Here is a 7,640-nt window from a genome sequence, read left to right on the forward strand (position 1 = left end):
GAAGCCAGAAGCTTCTTCTGGATCTCCTATGTGGGTGCAGGGGCCCAAGGACTTGGGCCATCTTCTACTGCCTTCCCAGGCCACGGAAGAGAGCTGGATCAGAAGTGGAGCAGCCAGGTCTCAAACTGGTGTTCATATGGGATGCCAGCACTGCAGGCAGCAGCTTAACATGCTACACTACAGCACCAGCCCCAGCAGACTAACTTTTAAGTTGATAATTTTGTATGGTCAACAAATGATGTTATAGAAATTTAAATGGCCCTTGGCAGAAAAAATGTTCCCAACCCTGAAGGTTAAGGTGATGACTAAGATGCCCACATCCCACAGTGGAGTGCCTGGGTTTCATACCTGCCTCTGGCTCCTGACTATTTTCCTGCTAATGCACACCCTGAGGGCAAAGGTGATGGCTCAAGTAATTGGGTTTCTGCCATCGATATGGAAGATCCACACTGAGTTCCTGGTTCCTGTCTTTGGCCTATCCCAGACCTGGTTTTTGTGGCCATTTAGGGAGTAAACCAGCAGATGGAAGGGTTCTCTGTGTATTTCCCTGTCCCCCTGCCTTTCAAATAAATGAATAAATCTTTAAAAGAAAGAAGTTAAGGCTCTCATTCCAAAAGTGGCCTGTTCCCTACGCTGGAGGAAGGACCACTACACGAAGAGGCCAAGAAGAATCTAGACAGACAGGCTCAGCAGAGACTTGGAGTTAGCCAGAGATGTCACAGGAGCCACGTAGTACAGGTCACCAGAGTCAGAATTGCGTTGATTGACAGTGATTAGAAAGGGCTTCTGGGCAGGGTCCGAGGGTGCTGGGTCCAGCAAAGCAAGGAGTTAAATTTAAGGTCATGGCAAAACATCTGAAGTTCATCGCCAGGACTATGATGGTGCAGGATGGAAATGTGGAAGGTGCATACAGGACCCTAAACAGGATCTTCACTATGAATGGGCTCATTGAGGACATTAAGCAACAGTGATACTATGAGAAGCCTTGCCGCTGGTGACAGCGAGAAAGTTATGAAACCTGCAGGCGCATCTCCAACATGGAAATGACTGAAAGATCAACTTCTTGATGCGAAAGAATCAAGTGGATCCGTGGCAGGGCTGCTGAGGCTTGTGGCCAAAAGGCCCAGGATGAACCCTTCATGCAATTTGTGCCTCCACGTCTCACCTTTCTCAAACCCCATTTTCTCTTACCTTTGTCTACAATAAACTCAATCACCCACATGCAAGAAGGCTTGCCTATATAACAGCAATCTCTTCATCTGCAGTGGACCCTCTTTTTTATCAAGTGAAAGCAAAACAAGTGCAAGTAACTTAGGAATAGACTGGTGGTTGCCAGGTTAGTGGAGGGGCAATGAGGACTTGCTGTTTAATAGGCATAAAAGTTTCAGTTTGCAAAGATGAAAAAGTTCTGAAGATAGATGGTGTGGATAATCGTACAAAAATGTGAATTTAATGCCAGTGACCTCTACACATAAATGGTTAAAGTGGTAAATTTTGTTATGAATATTTTACTAAAATAAAAACTTTTTTGGGGTCTAAAAAAGGGGGGCTTCTGAAATTATTAGGGTTGAGGGGGAACAGGTGAGTCTTCATACAAATTCATGTCAAACCATTAAGAAATAGGAAGAGTAAATATGTTCTGGGGATAAGCAAGGGGCCCTTTTGTGGATAACGTTGTGAAGATCATTGAAGACTATGTAAAAATAGACTCAGGTTTCACATGACAGGCTCAGATGCAGAACTATTTTAGTAATACATCTCAATCTGATTGTGCTAGTACCCATTAGGTCAACACCTGCTCCATGACTTGGTCATGGCTCACTTCCCTTTAAGACTGGTTCTCAAAGCTGATAGTTCAGGGCCAAATACCTCATCATCTCTGTGTGGGAAAAGAGGCATCTACAGGAAATGGGAAGTTATCTAATTAAGAGGTTTTCACTTGAAGGCCTAATTCTTATTTAATTTTTAAAGATTTATTTATTTGAAAAGCAGAGTTATAGAGAGGCAGAGAGAGAGAAAGAGGTTTTCCATCTGCTGGTTCACCCCCCAAAACGGGCCGATCCGAAACCAGGAGCCAGGAGTTTCTTCCAGGTCTCCCATGTGGATGCAGGGGCACATCATTTAGGCCATCTTCTACTGCTTTCCCAGGCCAAAGCAGAGAGCTGGATCGGAAGTCAAGCAACTGGGACTCATAGGAGATGCTGACATGGCAGGTGGCGGCTTTACCCGCTATACCACAGCACCAGCCCCACTTTATTTTAAGATTTATTTATTTGAAGTTGGAGTTGCAGAGATTTACTGCCCAGATGGCCACAATGGCTAGGGCTGGGTCAGGCTGAAACCAGGAGCCAGGAGCTTCATCTGGGACTCCCATATGGATAGCAGGAGCCCAAACACTTGGATCTACTTCCATAGCTTTTCCAGGCACATGAGCGCAGAGCTGGATTGGAAGTGGAGAAGCCAGGACTCAACTGGTGGCCATATGGTGCCCATGGCAGGTGGCAGCTTAACCCACTACACCACAACACTGACCCACTGAAGGCCTAATGTGAACCAATTCACATCCTAAGGACTGTTAGTATTCACTGCAAACTTTCCTGCATTTCAGTCCCGCACTTGTTGGCTCCGGACAGAAACACATACTTGGCAGTTACAGTTACTGTGTGTTTCTTTATCCATTTCCAGAGAAGAATGCAATGTCCTGTGGGAAAGCTGGAGCAGGGGAAGGGGTGGGTGGGGGTGTGCATGAGACCACAGGCCCGACAGTCCTGTTCAACACTACTTAGCACTCTCCACGCAGCCCTGTTGAAGGACGCTCAGTGCTTCCCAGACCTGGTGCTGCCCCAGCAGACAGCTGTTCACCCCTTTCTGCAGCTGGCCTTCAGGAAATGCACTCTGGGTAAGATTGGCCCTTTCAGATTGTCCAGCATTGTACCCCACGTGTAACAGGCATCAGATACAGAAAAGGGACAAAATCGGACAGATGGCAATTCCCGGGGTGTTGAGGTGGATTCATTTCTGAGAGGAGGAGCGTGGTGGGGGCAAGAGGCACAGAGTCACCTCACAGACCCCGGGAGTTGGGTGAAAGCAGGACAGAGGTGAGCAGCCCACAGACTCATTTATTTCAGTTGCTACAGCTGCTTATATAGCCAATGCAGAACAATCTGGTCAAGAGCCAGTCAAGAGGTGTTCTATGCCCTAACCAATCACAGCTTGTTGCCAGGCAGTTTCCAAAGCCATCCAATCACAGCCTATTGCCAGTCAGGCTCTGTTGTCATGTGGTTTCCAAAGCCATCCAATCACGGCCTGTTGCCAGGCAGTTTCTGTTGTCAGTGGCCATCTTGGCATGACCTTCTCATCTTCTCATGACCTTCTCACCTTCTCATTCCACCACATTTCCCCCCTTTTCCTTTATTTTTCAGCAACGGGAGGCATGATTCTTGGCCATACCATTGTTGACCCCATTTCCATGTGGTCTCCGTACGCAGCTGTGCCTGTCTTAGGTTGTCCCCCAGGGGATCTTACCCGTCATTGACTAACCAGTGCTCAAAATGGGAGACCACAGGATTGCTTGCTCAGATAGGGGTAGGAATTTGGAATAATGGTTATCAGGAATGGCATGACCACACACAGGTTGTGGGCCATTTGAGTGGCTGACCAGAGCTAGTGGGGTATAAAGCAGTAATGGATGTGGCTATGGGCAGTTTCTCGGGGTAGGATAATAGGGCAGGTGCGCCTGCTAACAAGGCAGGCTCTCAGTCTTGTTCAGCTGGTTCTGGCTGGCTGTCAGTTGCAGGCTTGATGTTTCTGGCTGGTACCCAAATGGGCTGTTCTGCATTCTCTGGAAAGACACAAGCATATCCTTGACCCTTGATTAATAGAAGCCTTTTTACTGGAGTTGGAATCCAGGGCCTGAATTCTGCATCCACTCCTACATTAACGGCAAACATGCAGGTGGGATGGGGTCTAGTAGCTGCCCTGAGAGCCTGGGGTGCCTGGGAACTGCCACAAATGTGGGGATCCTCTCTGGGTGTGGATGGGATGACCTCACATGGGTTATTGCCTTGAGGTCATCTAAGTTCATCCCACGGGTATTTAGGGGGTGGCTGACCAGGCATTGCTACCTTGTCTGCTGTCATGTCATTTTCACGGTCGGAGCTCTCTCTCCCTAAGTCATTAACTGTTGTCTGTGAGACAGGAACCTGTTGTCAGTCACCTTCTCATTCCACCACACTGGGGAGGATGGCCTTGGTTCTGGAGGAGAGCAGCTTAGTACCTGCGGGTGGCCAGGCCTTTAGATACTCAGTGTTACAGTTAACCAATGATGTGCATTGAGCTCATACAGGACTTCAACTTCAAAGTCATAAGTTATTGGTACTATGAAGATGGAAACAACCCAAATAATGGTGGTGGGGCTGGCGCTGTGGTGTAGTAGGCTATGCCTCTACCCGTGGTGCCGGCATCCCATACAGGCACCGGTTCCAGTGCTTGGTCCCCTTCCATGAATATGGGAGACCTGGAAGAAGCTCCTGGCTCCTGGCTTTGAACTTACCCAGCTCTTGCAGTTGCAGCCTTTGGGGAATGAATCAGCGGATGGAAGACCTTTTTCTCTGTCTGTTACTCTACCTCTCCAATAAATAAAACCTCAAAAAAAAAAAAAAAAAGGTCATTACAAGTGGGGCCTCGAGGAGGTCATTTCATCGGAGCATGCTCTTGGAAGAGGGTGGGTTCTAAAAGCCTGCGGAGGCCCAGCCCTCGCTCTGCTTCCTGGCTCTCCATGTGATTCCCTGCCCCAACCCCACTCCATCCCATCAGCCTCTCCTACCTCCCCTGTGCTCCATGCTCCCACTGCTGTCTTCATCAGAGGCTGCCCAGCCTCAGATCTGAATCTCCAAAACTGTGAGCTACATACACCTTTTCTCTTCATCAAGTTAACTGCCTCAGGTATTTTGTTGTAATAACGAAAAAAAAAATTGTCTACTTCATCCAGTAAATGGCCTGGCTCTTCCAGGAAGTTGCTGTTATTTTCAGTCTTGGTATTTCCTGGTTATGCTTACAATCTCCAGTCCTTTATCTGTTTCCTAATGCTTGGACTCCTTCATGTCCAACACAAGCTAATACCTCACAGGAGGACTATTTCTTCAAAAGCTATTTCCTTTGGGATGAATGTATCAATGTCAGTAGAAGAGTCCCTCCGGTGAAAAACCTTGTACAGATCACAGAGCATCCCACAGAGGCTGCCTCCCAACTTTCCCCATGGCTAGATGTCTGGCTGCCATCTGTTGGACCACAGGTGTGTGCTATGGAGAAGGAGCCCCCTTTTCTCTTGCTCTAACCCTGACTGCACCTGCACTCTCCTTTGCACCTGTGACATGGAAAATGGTGGAGTCACACATTCTACTTGTGTGACTCCCTTGAAAACTGCATCCATCAACTTATATGCAGATATTGTGAACTTACTAGACACTGAGAACAGGATAATGACTCATTGAAAGCTACTCTGCCTTTCAAATAAATTTTAAAAACCCACAAGTCTTTAAAAAAAAAAGACTATTTCCAAATCCAGTCACATCCTGATGTTCTGAGTCTCACCACATCAGCATGTGACATTTGGGGGACACAGATTCAGTTCATCACAGTTCATCACCTGTGTATTGCACAGTCTCCACTCTGCTGGCGCCCCACTCCCGAAAACTTGTTTTCAGATGTCCAGAATCTTTTTCCTTAAAAAGGCTGGTGTACTATCCCATATGGATGGTTTGGGTTTTGAAACTTTATGTTATGGCCATGTTCATTGGACGTAGAGCTAAAGTTCTGGCCCCTACTTGGAATGGCACAATGGTTCTCAAACTTGAACCCGTGTCAACATCACCCAGAAGGCTCATTAAAGCACAGATCATTGGGCTGCATCCCTAGTTTCTGGCTTAGCAGGTCTGGGGTAGGCCTGAGAGTTTACATCTCTGAAGAGCTCCTGGGTCCGGGGGCCAGACTTACAGAATGACAGAGAAGCAGCTCACCTGTCTATTCCAGAGCCTGTCCACCAGGGGGAGCCCTGGAAGCACCTTTGCATGGGCATCACGGGCTCCCACTGAGCATTTCCAGCTGTCCAGTTTCAGGTGAGTCTTGTGTGAGGCACCTGTGCACCAGGGACCCTCCCAGTCTCCTTTCGACATCCTGGCCCAGGTAGGAGGACTCACTTTATCACCTAGCCTTGGCTGTGGCATTCAGACTTCAAAAACAGTAAAATTTCAAATGAAATAAATTGGCAATTAAAAAAAAACTGTAATAAACCATAAGTCTTTCTAAAATAAGGGACCTTTGGGTACTACGGTGCCCAACGCATGCCAAATAGAGCTGAGAGTCTTTCTTTTGCTTCTTGCTCTTACATTTTGTCCATCAGAGCCAAGAGAGGATCCAGTTACTTGTGAAATTAATCACCTAACCACATACCACCCATCATCCTAACTCTTGATTTTTTGCACAGTGAAGTGTGAGCTCTTTCTATTTAAAACTCAAATATGTTTGCAATTGACAGCAAGATAAGCATAAGGTTTCATGTGACTCAGCAAGGTTAATCAAAAGAAAATGGTTGCTATTTGAGGAGATGAGAAGCTGATTAAATATCTAACTAATCAGACATATTAGAGAAAACCAATACAGTTAGATTGTAATTTTGAGTGCTATAAGTCGGTATGGTGATTTAAAGTGAGAGTCATGGATAGATGCCATATTTATTAGCCAGACAGAAGGATGCATAATCAAAGTCTTCCAAAAAATTGGTCTGGTTATATACATGGCTTTGTCCTAGAATCTTAAGTGTTCAATGAAGACTATATAATTACTTAATAATTTTAAATTGTGATTTTATCATTTTTCTTAGTGATGCAGAGAAAACAATGTTGAGGAATGCACCTTTGTGGAGGAAAAACAAGCTTCTACTGGAGGAAATTACTGCACAGGGAGAAATATCAAATAATTTCAGTACAAGCAGATTTCTAAACAATTGGCAGAGTGTTTATCAGAAACCTCTTTTTCTGTGCGTTTCATCACACTTCAAATTAGCAACGAATATTACCGTTTGTCAATGCCAAGAAGAAGAGGACTGAATTTTGAATGTTGCAAGGAGGAAGAAAAATAATGACAAGCAAGACGCCCCTTTACAGGATGAAGCTTGGCAGAAGCAAGTGGTAACTCACAGCGAGCGGCAGGTGGCCGTGGGGGAACGGTGTTGTCCCCAGTCCCGGGGCCCACCTCCTGATGTGTGCTCACTCATGGCCTCTGCTTAGCCTGAGAAGACAGTAACATCTGGTCAGGGGAGGCAACCTGAGCCTCTGCACCATGGGACACTTCCAGGGGAGGAAGGCCAGCTCACTAAGGTGGGACCCTCTGGGGCTGGGTGCCACCCAGGCCTCTTCGCCGTGAGAAAGCCAGCGTTCATGCTGCAGGCACCTGTTCCAGCTTCTACAACGAAGACCCCAGAGCGGGCAGCTGAAACGACGCATCCCCTCCCTCTCAGGCTGGAGTCTAAGATGAAGACGTCAGCAGGCCAGGCTCCTCCCAAGGCCTCTCCTGGGCTTGCAGAAGTCCACCTTCTCCCTGTGTCCTCCCAGTGCAGTCCCTCTGTGCCTGTGTGCCCTAAT

General features: G+C 47.0%; 1 pseudogene; it reads left to right on the forward strand.

The window, feature by feature from the left end:
* The first annotated feature begins 842 nt into the window (after positions 1-842).
* Positions 843-1,105, forward strand: LOC133754865 (small ribosomal subunit protein bS21m-like; annotated as a pseudogene).
* The last annotated feature ends 6,535 nt before the right edge of the window (positions 1,106-7,640 follow it).

The sequence above is a fragment of the Lepus europaeus genome, unplaced genomic scaffold, assembly GCF_033115175.1.
Source record: "Lepus europaeus isolate LE1 unplaced genomic scaffold, mLepTim1.pri SCAFFOLD_29, whole genome shotgun sequence".
Classification (NCBI taxonomy): Eukaryota; Metazoa; Chordata; class Mammalia; order Lagomorpha; family Leporidae; genus Lepus; species Lepus europaeus.